The following is a 16,991-nucleotide window of genomic DNA, read 5'->3' as shown; positions in this document are numbered from 1 at the left end:
TAAAGAAGAAAAAGGAATGGAATAATTTGCCTTTTTTTTATTTGCTGCTTACATCATTTTATTCATTTTTCACCTAATGCTTAATATTATACCTATTTTTTATTTGCTTAAATAACTTGGAAATGCGAGAAATGTCCAAAGGTCACCTTATTGGGGGTTCCAAATAGAAAAAATGTGTTGCGGGTTCATCTCTCTCAATCAGTTCAGGTTTATGGGAGAGCGGTTGAGGGTGGGAGTGCGGTCGAGGGTATGACGGCCCTTCTACTCGGCACCATCGGATCACTAAGGCCAACTTCCTGCTTATGGATTCTATTAAGGGCAAGAATGAGACTTGTAATATTGAAAATTCTGTGCATAACAGATCCGTCTATTTACTTTTCTTAACTTAAATATCAAGCTTTATATTTTTGACGAAGTATGAACTCGTGACGTGCGCTCAACTAACAAAATACGTGTTACGACTCTCTCCGCGCTGAATCAAAACCTTGCCAAACATATTTCTGATCTGCTTAAATATCCCTTTAATTTTTTTAACTTTTTTATGATTGATTGTTATTTTTTTAACCTTTTGGATGGTGGGTTGTGTTTGCCTACACATACGTTTGTTTCTGTACCCACTAATTTTGACAAAATCACATATTTTAGTGCCGATCTTTACACCACCATTTTCTCCATTTAAATTGAAGGGCCACTCTCAATACTAAAAACGTTTCTTTTCCTCAAAAGATTAAAAGGAAGTGAATGCGAATGGCAATATGGCATTGCCTCTGATTTGAGCTCCAAACCTGTATGTATATTTTTTATACATGACACACACACATATATATGTTGGTTGTGTACATTTTTATTTTAATTAACAGTATCATTGTATTTTAAATTCTTGTAGAATGTAAGTTATCTTTTCATATTATCAATCCGACTCCATAAATGATTACATGTAGTTAGTTTATACCACATAGATGTTCAACCCTATCAATTTATATGAAATATTTTAGTAGAAGTTGGTTTTGAAAACATTAAGTTATATGAAGGCAAATACCTAGCAACGCACAAACTTTAAAAAAAAAAATTATAGTTCCCTTTTATAAGTGCAACAAACCCAGAGACTACCAACTAATGTTATTATTTCTCACCTTTCTCTAAACTATGATTATGAAAAGACGAAATTTAAAATATAATGAGCACTTTTTCCACAAAATTTAATACATTTGAGGTTATTCAAATCCAAAAATGAAATTTTGATAAGTTATCTTAAGAGCCAAAGCTCCTGAAATTTACAAGCTTACCACGTTATTTGTTGTTGTTGGTTTTAACTTCAAATCTATGTCAAAACAACTTGCAAATATCTTAAACTATAATCAAAAGATAGTTAAGGCAGTTACCCGTTTCTGATCTTCATCAATGAGTAAATACCCATATTTCTTAGAATCTTGTTCATCAAACCCAACTAATGAAATTTCTTCCATGTCCTTGATTTCTTCAAAGGCCATGTTCATCTTTTTCTCCTCAAGTCTTGGAACATTCTCTGCGTCCACTGTGCAGATTATCTGAACAATCACAAAATTAAAAAAATAAAAATAAATAAATGTTCACTATGCATGCACCAATTATCAAAAACTAAGAAAACACAATACACTAGGTTTCTAACTAACATGTTTAGACTTCCTTTTGTCAAAAGCCTTGTGAGCTTTTCGGCATGTGAAGGAAGGATCCATGATGCAGTACATGCAGAAGCTATACGTAGTGCATTGAGTGATGTGGCTTCTTCCAGTAAGAATAATCCCAACAGTCTGGCTGGACATCATCTGAGAATGAAGCTAATGTCATGGACCAAGATGATGCAGGTTTAGTTTAATCTATATGTATACAACCCAAATATACGTTGGTTCATGTTTTTAACTCTTTTTGAGTGACTTATGATGGATTTCTTCAGGAATATTTTATGCTTTCAAGTTATTATTTTTTAAATAATTTATTGAAATCCTAAAGCTTTCAAAATGCATATATAGTAACATACTAGGTAATTAAGCCTCAATACCAAACTAGTTGGGCCAGATATATATAAAGAGATTCATTTACCCATGATTTTGCACAAGAAATTTAATTTCATATTCTTTTCAAAAAAAATAAAAAAATAGACCCATTAATCTTGCTTGTATAAAAGATGAAAAAAAATTTATCCGCACAGTAAACTCAATTACATTGAGTAACTCTATTATGTTTTACCTAGCCACTACATATGAGACCCTTGCAAATGCATAAGAAATGGATTTGAAAGAAGCAAAGAGAAATAAAATTGTCAAATGTCCCTAATAATGTCAATTAATTCTCTTAATAGTAGGTAAGGAACTGTAGCGAACTAACAAGGATTAGGTTCTAATAATGGAAAAAATACCAGAATGTGTATGCGTTTGATGAAGCGGTGGAAATCTCTCTTGTAAGATCAAATTTTAATGAAATTCTTGTAGTTTTTGGATCGTAACGACCCGGCCGGTCGTTTTGAGAGTATTAGCCCCGACCCTTATCTATTGCTTCCTCTGTTTCATTTTATACTTATGTGACTTGCCGAGAGAATTTATTTTTAGTTTTAAAGTGAAATGAGATACTTAATCCCTAAAATGGAAGTTTAAGTTCTAAGATTTTGGCCGTAGTTGGAATTGTGCGAAGACGACTCCGGAATGGAGTTTCGTTGGTTACATTAGCTGTTGATACCCAATTTTTCCCTATATTATTTTTAAAATGCATATATATCTCCAAAACAATACATAAGCATCAATTAATATTTTTCCGTAATTTTTGCATTTTTAAGGATTTTTAATTAAGTTATCCCGTACTTTTATTATATAAATAATTATTAATTGCATCATAAATGGTTTTATCATAATTTTATTGCTTAATTTTATCGTTTATATTTATATTAAACTTTAATTATCTTATGCATAACCCTCTTTACATCTGTAGGCTATAATTGCAATGACTTTGCAATAATAGCCATATGTGCATAATTGCTTTATTTCTACAAGAAAATGACCTTTTATATTTTTACAATATTAAGTAATTATTTTGAATCATGTTTTGCATAAATATTATTTTTTGTCATTTATTAGCTATTTTCATAAATTATTTCATCAATTTAATTGGTGTTAAATAGCCTCTTTTAATTTGATTTCTTTTCGGATCTGGCCCAAATTATTACCCCAGTCCAATTAAATCATAACCCATAACCCAATTTCCTATTACCTGCCCCAACCCGGATGGAATCCTGGCCGTTGATCTCAGAAGATCAACGGTCCAGGATCTATTTCCTTTTTTAATTAATCCCTAACCCTTGTAAACCTAATCATTTCCCAAATCCTTCCACCCCTTGAAATCCCTTCCTCCTCTCTTCTCTCTCAACCTTCCCCTAACCCTAGCCTGCCATCACCCTCTTCCTCCTCGTATGATGTTTATCAAAAGCCTTGTGAGCTTTTCGGAGGAGAAGTGACAAATTATAACCAGCAGAATCTTGTTGCTCGAGCAAAATAGGGCAGATTTAGGCAGCCCTTCGGTCACCCTGCCTAAACTTCTAAAAAATCAATATTTTAACCTACAAACTTATAAAAATCATGAAAATCCTGCAAAAAAATAAGTGTTCTCCTTCCCAATTTATAACAAATTTTACATTAGTATGTTTTCTGTATGGCTATTTCTCCTCCTTACAAGTCTTGTGTCCACTATATGAACTCAAGTAGTATATTGTGAGTTTTGGATAGGCCACGGGGTGAATTGGACTTAGGAAAATTGCAGTTGCCATATGGTATTTTTGCCCAGACCTCTTGCAAGATCAGGCTTCGCAATTGCGAAGTGGTCAGGATTGGGAAATGCGACCTCAGTGTCGCAATTGTGAACCAAGCCTGGGCAGGCCCTTATCGCAAATGCGAACACTGGGCTGGGAATTGAGAAGTCCCCCATCGCAAATGCGACGTCCCCTTTCGCAAATGCGAAGATAGCAGACTTCCAAAGGGTTCACAATTGCGAATCCCTGATCGCAATTGCGACATCTGATACCTGATGAGTGGGATTTTTTACGGGATTCTTCTTCACTTTTACAATTTTTCAAACCCTAAACTCCCATAGGCGATTTTGTTGAAGAGAGTTCTTCCCTAAATCATAGGTAAACGATTTCTAACTTATTTTCTTCAATCTATAACATCTTTCGACATGATTTCACTTCAAAATCTTGGGGTTTTTATGGGAAATTGGGTGTATTTGGGTAGAAGTTAGGATTTTCAAATTTTGGGGATTTGGACCTCGATTTGATGTCCGATTTCAAAACTAATTATATATTTGAGTTCGTGAGTGAATGAGTGATTGGGTTTTGATTCAAACTTTGGGTTTTGGCCAAGCGGGCCCGAGGTCGATTTTTGACTTTTTGAGAAAATCAATGGGAAATCTATTTTCATGCATTAGAATTGGTTAATTTAGCACTTATTGATGTTATTAAGTAAATTGTGACTAGATAAAAGCGGATTGGAAGTGGAACCGAGAGGTAAAACGGTAGTTGAGGCTTAATCTTGTCCGTGGAATCGAGGTAAGTGTTTGGCCTAACCTTGGCTTGAGGGAATAGGAGTTGTGGTCTATTTGCTATGTGTTAGTATCGAGTACGACGTATAGGTGTGATGACAAGTATCTATACGTTGGTGGCAAACATGCACGTGAGTCTTAGATCATGATTTTGCGACTCTATTATGTATCGATCATGCTCAATTTAATGATTTTTAATGTTGAACAAAGCTTATGAAAGTTTCTTGGTAATTAATTATTGTTGAGAATTGGCACAAGTTGAGTTTTATTTTTTTAAAGTAATTGTTAAAACCGAGATTGGCTATAGCTGAATCCCTTGCTGGGATGTTATTGTCGATATTGTTAATTCCCTTGCCGGGATGTTATTATTGATATTGTTGATTCCCTTGCCGGGACGTATTATTTCTGTTGTTTGGGTGAGGAAGAGTGTAAAGCATGAAGGGTGATGTCGTGCATGATATTGTAAGTGAGTGTAATGCACGGAGGGTGATACCATGCCGATAATATAAGTGATAATGCACGAATGGTGATGCCGTGCCATGATTTGAGAGTTAATGTATGAAGGGTGATGTTGTGCCGATATTGTGAGGAATAATGCACGAAGGGTGATGCCGTATCATGATTATGTGAGGTAATGTACAAAGGGTAATGTCGTGCCATTTATGTTGTTTCATATGGTGAGGACGAGAGTAAAAACACGAAGGGTGATGCCGTGCATGTGTTACCGTTTCATTATTTTGTTGATTTAGATATGATGTTCATTATGCTCCTTTATTGATGCTTCTTTATTGGCTTATTGTTAGAATATGATATTCCCCGCACCATGTCCCCTTCCCACCTTATTCTGTTGATTTCTGTTATTATGTTTCTGTCTGTATATGATTTATCTGCACAGGTATATATGATTGTCGTGTCCTAGCCTCATCACTACTTCGTCGAGGTTAGGCTCGACACTTACTCAGTATATGGGGTCGGTTGTACTGATACTACACTCTGCACTCTTTTGTGCAGATTTTGATACCGGACCCGGTGAGTAGCTGCCTTCAGTCTAGGGAGACCAAGGTAGATCTGCTGGCGTCCGCAAAGTCTGAAGTCCCCCTTCCCTGTTTTAGCTTTCTGCTGTCTCTTTTCTTTCCGAGAACAGTTGTATTTTCTTTTCAGACCAGTATTTGTAGTAACTCATAGATGTTCGCGAAGTTGTGACACCAAATCTGTGGGTAGACTCGTATTGGATTATTTGATCATGTTATAAATCTTCCGCATTTATCATCTGTTTAACTTTAGTTTTTGGCTTATATTTGTTTGGGTTGAATGTTAAATATGTAGAACCTTAATAGTTGGCTTGCCTAGCTTTCACGAGTAGGCGCCATCACCACTCCCGAGGGTGGGAAATCCAGGTCGTGACATATGTAATTAAGTTTTTTAGGACCAAGATACAAGAACTCGGCTAATATATCACATGAACTACTTTGTTGTCGGACAAGACAACTTGAAATTAGTGACTAGGACAACAATCTGAGGATGACATTTACACAGAGGATAATTGTTGAGGAAATAATTGGTTCTTCATTTCATTTGAAAATCTTTAACTTGCGTCCTTTTGATCATCTAACAAATCAAAATGACGTCGACGAGACAGAATTATTCGATAATTCTTTTCTTCCATTATTACCACGTTTTATAAAATTCACAATCTCTCCAACTTCTAGCATTAGATTTAAAAACAGATTCATGTTTCTTTTCTGTAAGGACCTAACATAAGTGCCCGAAAGAGAATAACATACAACCTGGAACATTCAAATCGAGAAATAGTCGTTGATTCAATTCTTTATCCTTAGACCGATCCACCTCATTAATTCCAGCACTTCCCAATGGAAACATTACAAAGAAAATCTGACTGGATCAATTTCCTTGTCTTGAGTTTTCTCATTTCAAATTAGTAATATACATATGCATCATGCTGCAATATCAATATTTAAGGCCATTCTTCTAATTTTTCTCATGTATTGTAGGGTAAATTCCCATACATGAAGAGCTGGATAACAACTTATCTGTTAATATTGATAAAAAAATACGACGCGCAGGTAGGATAATATTAGATTGGTAATGCATAATGTAATCCCAGTTAATTATGCTATATTAATATGTTGCAAGACTCTGTTGCTGTGGTATTTACTTCTAAAGTTTTGCAAGAATGCAATACTATCCTGCAGAATTCACTCCCTATCCATTTTTGTTATTCATGTTTGTGCAAATATACATCTTCAAATGATTGAGTTGCAGGTCTTCAATCTCAATATTTAAGTCTATCATGCTTATTTCTCTCTTGTATTCTAGGGCTAGTTCCCATGCATATAGGAAGATATGAATACTAGAGATCTACTCATTTTGATAAAATAAAAAAAAAATATGCAAAGCGCGGGTAGGGATACTAGATAAGTAATGCTTAAAAAATTTCTCATTTCATTAGGCTACATTACTATATTACAAATTCATGCTAATGTAGTATTTACTAATAAAGTTTTGGAATAATACAACAATATCCTGCAGAGTAAATGTTGATGTTCAAATATAACTTCAGTCACCTGCGTTTGATGACTCATGTATACACTTGGGAGTATGATATATCTAGCAGTGGAATTTTTTAAGATACAGAATATCTAGAATTGCTCCAGCTTTTTAGTATATATAGTGTTCATTATATTTTTGTTTTTACTATATTGTAGTTGTAAATGAATTGATGATAATCATTTAAAATATGAGATTTTACTGTAATAGCTATAGGAGAAGTCATGAGGCTTTCATCACAATTGAGAAGTGATGGAGCTGGCAGTTGTGCTACATATTGAAAAGTATAAGATTGCTTGATGAGACTTAATAGTTATTATTAACTCTGACCTATATTTCTGCATTTAGCACTCCAGTGCTCCTTATTGTTTGACCTAAATCAGACATATGTTTATGAAGTTTGTTATAATAAAAGTTGTAGAAACAATACAAAAGTTACTACAAGTTGAATCCTTTTTCATTTTAAACATTAATATAATGCATTTGATAGTGTGGTGAAAGATCACATATTTACTCTTTCAAACCAAAAAACATACCAAATCTAATAGTAATTTCTAAGGAATATTAGCAACAGTTATTTGTTTGGAATGTATCTGACTATGCAATTGTTGCAATTTCCTATCCAAACGCTCTGTTGCTAGAGAAAGTTTAGTGTTGGATGACTCTTACGTTCCTCCTAATTGCATGTATTTTGTCGCAGCTACTGTTGGGCTATTTGCAAACTGAGAAAGCGCTACGGCTAACAGAGTTGGCTAAAAAACATTTTAAAGAGAAGCTTTTGTAAGTTTTTATTCCTAATGCATTGATTATTGGCCAAGTTCATGCAGTCAAACTCATTAAGATTATATTACTGATATCTAAATTGTTGAGTGCTCATGTTGATTGGTAATTGAAGAAGATTCTTTACTAATTGGAACATTTACAATATTACGTACAACTGATATTATGTACGCAATTTATCTTTGCCATGATTTTATAAATTATCCATGCCAGTGATCCAGTGATGCTTCCACACTTGCTATTAAATCTGACTTGACATCCCTGGAAAAGTATATTCAAGGCTTACATAAATTATGTTTCATAGTCACTTTTAAAAGCGTAGGGTATAAAAGCGTTGCCATATGGGGGTAACAAGCATTGTCTTTGTTAACTAATATTTATAAAGCGTGCCCTTAGGTCAAATGTTACGCTTCTTTTGGCCACCCAGAAAAGCGTTGCCTAAAGTCGGGCCACACCTTTTGCTAGTTTAGACCACACTTTTCCGGGGTAGTCAAAGGCCTAAAATGTAGTAGTGAATTTGAGTCATTTGAAGGGCGTCCTTATACAAGACTATTACAAAGTAAGTCCTCTGTGTCAGGTTTATGTTGTGGCATAGAAGATACGGATTCCTTAAAATTTGGAGCTTCGAGGCTTTTCGCCATTTAATTGATCCTAGCTTTGAACATATTCCGCCAACACAATTAGATGAGCTGAAACTTAATATAGATCAGTTCACAGACTTGTGCATTTTATGTGTATGTGATTACTGTGATAGCATCCGAGGTACTATACTTATCAATTAAATCTCACGATTGATGTTTTTCCAAATGTACTTCACAAAGAAGTAGGAAAAAGAAAAAAAAACCACCAGTTTATTACACCCACGATTGATGTTTTTTCCAAAATGTGAGCTTGAAATAACAATTATAATCTACTGCTATAACATATTTTTTTCGACGTTCTACTTCTCAAGAAAATAATTATTTAATATAGTGACTTTTCTCCGTGCCAACATATCTATAGTTTTGAACTTTCATCAGATGGTGAAGCAAACAATTTTTGTCATCATCAGATTATTATTCCTGCATTTCATCTCTACACAGTGTTGCTCAATTGCCCTATTATTCTACTTATAAATGATGAATTTTTCTCCTGACGAAAAGAGTTATATCTCTCTGTAGACGACATGATGAAAAGAGCACATCTAGAACTAAAACATATACAAAATACTGTTGGGATAAAATAAATAATTCCGTCCAAGAATAACATCCACAGCAAATAATAATAACACAAGAGAGTAACAATGACACCAAATATTTTAGCGGGATAAAATACAATATCCGAGTGTAGCAATATTACCACTATAATATTACAACTCAGTAGTGTCAAGAGACTACTACAACTTTGAAAGAAATAACACTCTTTATATAAAACACCTCACTACAATATTACTACCACTCACTAGTTAACTCACAGACAACAATTGTGGATTACTCTCTCTAATTTCTATTGTTTCTCTCTTATTTTGGTGTGTTTAAAGGAGAAATGAAGCCTGCTATTTATAGGCACATTTTCACCAACCAAACCAATTTGATTGGTTAATCAATGTGCAAATTCTAGCAGCCCAATCTTGAAAAATTTTAAGTTTTTTTCTTCCATCCATCACTCCTCTTCCTTTTATTCAATGTAGTAGGTGAGTCAATCACTCCTCTTTCTTTTTCTTTTATTCAATGTAGTAGGTATGAACTCTACAAATCTCTCCCTTAATTTTGATTTTTCTTCTTCATTCCAAGTCTTGATCTCAATCTTTGAAAATCTTCAAACTTGAGAGCCTTTGTGAAGATATTGTGAGCGTTACTGTGTTAAAACAAAAATCAGAAAACTGTTAGAAGAATAAAGAAATGTATAAAATAGTAAAGAATCAGAAATATTCCGAGTCCACAATTTTCTTGTGCGTCCTTAAGGAATTTTAACCCCCTCACACGTTGCCAATGTAATGGATTAAATCCTCCCAGGATAAAACGAAATAAACCTTCCAGCAACAGTGGCAATACAAACTGCAGGATACCAACGAACTCAAAGAACGGAGCAAAATCACACTTAAGAATTTGAGAGAGAGAGAGACTGCGAATTAGGATGCAGTATATTCAGAAAGAAAGAAGTTCTTGAGTGTTTTTCGTATGTTGAAGATGCAGCTTTGCCTCAGAATTTGTAGGCAAATATCAGAAGAGGTGTCTGGAAAAGGTGCCTTTTCAGAAAATACGCGGCCTGCCGCGGTTCTACCGCTATCGCGGCAGAACAGCAGCCAGAGAGGCTCTCTGAATCTGACTGCCGCGATTCTACCGCGATCGTTGCAGAATCGCGGCCAGCGAGGCCTTCTGAACTTTCAGCAGGGTTCTGGCATATTTTCAGCAGTGATTTGGCATTTAATTAATTATTAAATAATTAAATAAATTTTGTCCAAAAATAATCTTATCGATCATTTGACAAATCCAAAGCCGAAGCCGAAGCCGAAGTCGAGCCGAGCGAGCGTCGACGACGGCGCGAGGGTTAATTCTCTTAAACCCCTTTTAAGAGCTTTAAGAAGTGAATCTATATATAAGCACACAAATGTGATTGTCCCTCACCAATGAGGGACAAAGTGCAAGACAAAAGTTCACTTCTTCAAATTTTCATTTTCCCTCCATTTTATTTCCCTCCATTTCCAATTCACACTTCTTCTACTTTAAAGCTCAATGGCTTAAAGTCCAACAACCCCTCACATGAATGGGAATGGTTGTATCAAGAAAGATCATAGATGAAAGCTATGTGATTTTGCAAGTAAGGATTAATTGCATCTGGATAAGTAGGTTTCCCTTTGAACTTTCTGTAGTGAACATATGTCGGACATACTCGGTCAATCGGTAGATTTGATATCTTTGAACTGTCGAACTTTAGTGTATACCTAGACAACCATATGACACACAACCAACCCTGAACCGCCTTTTGGTTCTCATTGTTGTGTTCGTTTTAGCCATGAACACCACCTGGTTTCATAAGTGCGTAGAGAATTGGCCTTACAGAATTCTCATTGAAGCGGCTTCCACTTCACACTTACATAGGTGATTCCTAAACGTGTAATCCTTTAGATTGACACTATTTGATAAATACCTCATCAAACTTAGGTAATCATTAAAGAATGTGTAAAGTTCTATCCTTGTTACTGAACATTGTCTTCATCACGAGAATGGACCAAAGTTTTTATTTTGACAATATTGAACCGGTCAATCATAACTTTGTTTGAGCTCCTTGAACCTAGATCTCGGAACCACCAAAATTCTAGGTAGAGTTACCGCCATGTTGACTTGTCCTCAACCATAGTCCCATTCCCTTAGATGTTTTCTCAACTCCCTCTCTAGTTAAGCCTTTTGTAAGTGGATCCGCAACATTATCCTTTGATCTTACATAATCAATAGTGATAATTCCACTAGAAAGTAGTTGTCTAACGGTATTATGTCTTCGTCGTATATGACGAGACTTTCCGTTATACATAACGCTCCCTGCCCGTCCTATTGCAGCCTCACTATCGCAATGTATGCAAATAGGAGCCAAAGGTTTTGGCCAGAACGGAATGTCTTCTAAAAAATTCCGAAGCCATTCAGCTTCTTCACCGGCTTTATCCAATGCTATAAACTCTGATTCCATTGTAGAGCGAGCGATACATGTCTGTTTGGAAGACTTCCAAGATACTGCTCCTCCACCAACAGTAAACACATATCCACTTGTGGACTTTGTTTCTGATGAACCGATTATCCAATTAGCATCACTATATCCTTCAATAACCGCATGATATTTATTGTAGTGCAAAGCGTAGTCTTGGGTATTCTCCAAATATCCCAGAACTCGTTTCATAGCCACCCAGTGATGCTTGTTGGGATTACTTGTGAATCGACTAAGTTTACTTATTGCACAAGCTATATCGGGTCGTGTACAGTTCATGATGTACATTAGACTTCCCAACACACGAGCATACTCCAATTGAGACGTACTTTCGCCTTTATTCTTCATAAGATGATGGTTTAAGTCAATTGGAGTCCTTGCACTTCTAAATTCCAAGTGTTTGAATTTTTCAAGTACCATTTTCACGTAATGTGATTGAGACAAAGCTAGACCTTGAGGAGTCCTCTGGATTTTAATTCCTAGAATTACATCGGCAACTCCTAAGTCTTTCATATCAAACTTACTAGCAAGCATACGCTTAGTAGCTTGAATGTCGGCAATGTCTTTGCTCATTATTAGCATATCATCAACATATAAGCAAACAATGACTACATGATTTTGAACGTTCTTAATGTAAACACATTTATCACATTCATTAATCTTAAAACCATTTGACAACATTATTTGGTCAAATTTCGCATGCCATTGTTTGGGTGCTTGTTTTAGTCCATAAAGAGACTTAATAAGTCTACACACCTTCTTTTCTTTTCCCGGAACCACAAACCCTTCAGGTTGGTTCATGTAAATTTCTTCCTCAAGATCACCATTTAAGAAGGCTGTTTTTACATCCATTTGATGGATTTGAAGACCATACAAGGCGGCTAACGCTATTAGCATCCGAATAGATGTAATTCTTGTTACCGGCGAGTATGTGTCAAAATAGTCAAGACCTTCTCGTTGTCTAAATCCTTTGACAACAAGTCTTGCCTTGTATTTGTCAATAGTACCATCGTCTTTCATTTTCTTATTGAAAATCCATTTAGAACCCAATGTTTTGTTACCCGGAGGAAGATCAACCAATTCCCAAGTATGGTTGCTCAATATGAATTCTATTTCACTATTGACAGCTTCTTTCCAATATTGTGCCTCTGAGGAAGACATTGCTTCCTTGAAGGTACGAGGCTCATTTTCTAACAGAAAAGTCAGAAAATCTGGACCGAATGAAGTAGATATCCTTTGACGTTTACTTCTTCTTGGATTTTCTTCATTAGGCATACCATCTGTTATTTCCTCCCGAGGTCGTTTTGACTTTTGGCAGGTCACTTCACTTTCCTTTTTATACGGATAAATAGTTTCAAAGAATTCAGCATTATCTGATTCTATTATCGTATTAATGTGAATCTCAGGATTTTCTGATTTATGAACCAGAAAACGATATGCCTTGCTATTGGTTACATATCCAATAAACACACAATCAACCGTTTTTGGACCTATCTTAACCCTTTTAGGTTTAGGAACTTGTACCTTAGCTAAACACCCCCACACTTTGAAGTATTTCAAGCTAGGCTTCCTTCCTTTCCACTTTTCATAAGGAATGGACTGTGTTTTACTATGAGGTACACGATTGATTATCCGGTTAGCTGTAAGTATAGCTTCCCCCCACAAGTTCGGTGGTAAGCCAGAACTTATTAGCAATGCATTCATCATCTCCTTCAATGTTCGATTCTTCCTCTCCGCAATTCCATTAGATTGTGGAGAGTAAGGGGCAGTTGTTTGGTGAATAATGCCATTTTCCAAACAAATTTCTTCAAAAGGAGATTCATATTCGCCACCCCTATCACTTCTTATCATTTTGATCTTTTTGTTTAGTTGCGTTTCAACTTCACTCTTGTATTGCTTGAAAGCATCAATTGCCTCATCTTTACTATTAAGTAAATAAACATAGCAGTATCTCGTGCTATCGTCAATAAAAGTAATAAAATACTTTTTCCCACCCCGAGATGGTGTTGACTTCATGTCGCAAATATCTTTGTGAATTAAGTCTAAAGGACTTGAATTTCTTTCAACGGACTTATAAGGATGCTTAGCATACTTTGATTCCACACATATTTGACATTTGAAATTAATGCAATCAAATTTTGGCAATACTTCTAGATTTATCATCTTCCGCAATGTTTTGAATTTTACGTGACCTAAACGCGAATGCCATAAAGTGTTTGACTCAAGTAAGTAAGAAGAAACATTCACTTTATTGATAGGAACTGCTATGACATTTACCTTAAAAAGGCCCTCATTTAGGTAACCTTTTCCTACATATACATCGTTCTTACTAAGTACAACACTATTAGAAACAAAAATACATTTGAATCCATTCTTGACAAGAAGTGTAGACACAAGATTCTTGCGAATTTCTGGAACATGGAGGACTTGGTTTAGAGTCACTATTTTTCCCGACGTCATCTTCAACGCAATCTTGCCAACTCCTTCAATTTTGGTCGTAGATGAATTTCCCATGAAGATTGTCTCGTCGGGATCTGCGGGGGCATAAGAAGAAAATAACTCCTTGTTAGCACACACATGGCGGGTGGCTCCAGAATCTATCCACCATTCTTTCAGATTTCCTACCAAGTTGCATTCAGACAACATGGCACACAAGTCTTCCATTTCATCTTCAACCATGTTGGCTTGATTCTTTTTCTTCTTATCAGTCTTTGGCGCACGACAAGCCACTGCCTTATGCCCAGTTTTTCCACAATTGTGGCAATTACCCTTGAACTTCTTCTTGCTTGGGTAATTCTTTGGTCCAGAAGCCTTCGTCCTTTTCTTATTTTGTGTTGCCTCCTCAACAATGTTTGCCCCCACAATTGTTGAGTTTCCATGTGACTTCTTTTCAACATTTTTGTTGTCTTCTTCTATCCTTAGACGAACAATCAAGTCTTCTAGTGTCATTTCCTTCCGCTTGTGTTTAAGATAGTTCTTAAAATCCTTCCACAACGGAGGTAATTTCTCAATGAAAGCAGCGACTTGAAAGGCCTCATTTATGACCATACCTTCAATAACAAACTCATAATTAGTAATAAGATAAATCTTATTAATAAAATTATTGACTCGGGTCATACCTTCAGCAAGGAGGTCATGCACAATGACTTGTAATTCTTGGACTTGGGTTATGACTGACCTAGTGTCAATCATCTTGAAATCCAAAAACCTTGCAGCCACGAACTTCTTAAGTCCGGCATCCTCAGTCTTGTACTTCTTCTCAAGTGCATTCCATAACGCTTTTGAAGTTTCCATGACACTATAGACATTGTACAAGCCATCTTCCAAACAACTCAATATGTAGTTTTTGCACAAGAAATCAGAATGTTTCCATTGCTTCAGTTACAACAAGTCGTTCATCATCCGGAGTATTCTCAGCCATGACCGGAGGATCCTCCTTGATGAAACGTTGCAAACTCAACGTAGTAAGATAGAAGAGCATCTTCATTTGCCAGCGTTTGAAGTCAATACCGGAAAACTTTTCGGGTTTTTCTGCTGGTGCCATAGAATGAGCAGGAGTAGAACGGCTTAACGAGGCAGCAACACTCGTAACAGTAGCACTCGTTCCCGCAACACTTCCATTAGTTTGGTTTTCATTCGTCATATTTCTGTAAAATTGAAAACAATACAGAACTTGTTAAATCAGTGAAGTTTTGATATCTTCAAACTGAATACCAAACCAAACATAGAACACGTAACAATGGTGAAGTTTTTATATACTTCAAATCCGTACGTTTATTATTCCGGCAAAGTTTTATGTACTTTAAGCCGGACAGAAACAATTATAGGAGTAGAAAGCAACAAGGCTTTAGTCTCCAACAAAGTATATAGAAAACAGTTTAATAATCAACACAGAAACGTTAGTAAATCGAAAATTCCTTAAGCTTGTGAGTGTTACTGTGTTAAAACAAAAATCAGAAAACTATTAGAAGAATAAAGAAATGTATAGAATAGTAAAGAATCAGAAATATTCCGAGTCCACAATTTTCTTGTGCGTCCTTAAGGAATTTTAACCCCCTCACACGTTGCCAAGGTAATGGATTAAATCCTCCCAGGATAAAACGGAATAAACCTTCCTGCAACAGTGGCAATACAAACTGCAGGATACCAACGAACTCAAAGAACAGAGCAAAATCACACTTACGAATTTGAGAGAGAGAGACTGCGAATTAGGATGCAGTATATTCAGAAAGAAAGAAATTCTTGAGTGTTTTTCGTATGTAGACGATGCAACCTTGCCTCAGAATTTATAGGCAAATATTAGAAGAGGTGTCTGGAAAGGTGCCTTTTCAGAAAATACGCGGCCTGCCGCGGTTCTACCGCGATCGAGGCAGAACCGCGGCCCTCTGAACTTTCAGTAGGGTTCTGGCGTATTTTCAGCAGTGATTTGGCATTTAATTAATTATTAAATAATTAAATAAATTTTGTCCAAAAATAATCTTATCGATCATTTGACAAATCCAAATCCAAAGCCAAAGCCGAAGCCGAACCCGAGCCGAAGCCGAGCCGAGCGAGCTACGACGACGGCGCGAGGGTTCATTCTCTTTAACTCCTTTTAAGAGCTTTAAGAAATGAATCTATATATAAGCACACAAATGTGATTGTCCCTCACCAATGAGGGACAAAGTGCAAGACAAAAGTTCACTTCTTCAAATTTTCATTTTCCCTCCATTTTATTTCCCTCCATTTCCAATTCACACTTCTTCTACTTTAAATCCCAATTGCTTAAAGTCCAACAGATATCTGCAACTTGATCATGAGACTTCACATATTTGAGCTTGACTTCCTTTTTGGCAATGCACTCTCTGATGAAATGATACCTTGTATCTATATGCTTGCTTCGATCATGATACACTGGATTCTTCGCGAGTGCCTGCGCTGATTTGTCATCAATACAAATCTCTGTAGCTTCCATTTGTGGCAAATTGAGCTCCTTCAATAATCTTCTTAGCCAAATAGCATGACAGGTACATGATGTTGCTGCTATATATTCGGCTTCACAAGTCGAGAGAGTAACAATGGACTGTTTCTTTGAACTCCAAGAAATAACAGAATCACCCAAGAAATATACCAAACCAGATGTACTTTTTCTATCATCAATATCTCCCGCATAATCACTATCACAAAATCCCATAAGGTTGAAATCATTAGAAGAAGAATAAAATAACCCAAAATCGATCGTACCATTTAGGTAACGAAGAATTCTTCTAGTGACCTTTAAGTGAGTAGAGGTAGGAGCCTCTATGAACCGGCTAACTACTCCAACTGCAAAGAGTATATCTGGCCTGGTACAAGTCAAGTACCTCAAACTTCCCACAAGACTTTTGAAGAATGTGTGATCCGCTTTTTCTCCTTCATCAAAC

Source organism: Nicotiana sylvestris, chromosome 11, assembly GCF_000393655.2.
Source record: "Nicotiana sylvestris chromosome 11, ASM39365v2, whole genome shotgun sequence".
Lineage (NCBI taxonomy): Eukaryota > Viridiplantae > Streptophyta > Magnoliopsida > Solanales > Solanaceae > Nicotiana > Nicotiana sylvestris.
The sequence above is the reverse complement of the archived record's forward strand: the minus strand, read 5'-3'. Positions refer to the sequence as shown.